Raw genomic sequence first — 476 nt, forward strand, 5'->3', positions numbered from 1 at the left:
AATCAATATGTACTTTTCTTCCAGCAATTGAAATTAATTTGAAATTTTTCATATATTTTCTCTAATATTGAATTTTGTTTACTAATACTTTACCATCCAAGGAATTTGCATAAATTGCATGTTAAGTAGTTAGTTGATTTATTATTGCATATTGTGAGCTAATTTGGAACGAGTGCACTACACTCGTGCACTATGCCCACCCTAAATTAAACCGTCTCAGTAGTTTACCGTAATTAATAATCTATTTTCGGAATTTATACGAGAATTTTTGAATTTTAGTAAATACTAGAGTCAGTGCATCGCGTATTGAAATAATAGCTTATACAGATAATCTTTGTTGTGGAATCGACCCTACATTTTACTGACAGTTGTGGAATCGACCCTACATTTTTTCTTTTACCTGGAGGTAGGCTGACTCTACGTGATAAACAATTGGCAACCAAACGGTGGCTCTCCCTCTACATTCGACGGATAAT

This window comes from Habropoda laboriosa, unplaced genomic scaffold (genome assembly GCF_001263275.1).
Source record: "Habropoda laboriosa isolate 0110345459 unplaced genomic scaffold, ASM126327v1 scaffold323, whole genome shotgun sequence".
NCBI lineage: Eukaryota > Metazoa > Arthropoda > Insecta > Hymenoptera > Apidae > Habropoda > Habropoda laboriosa.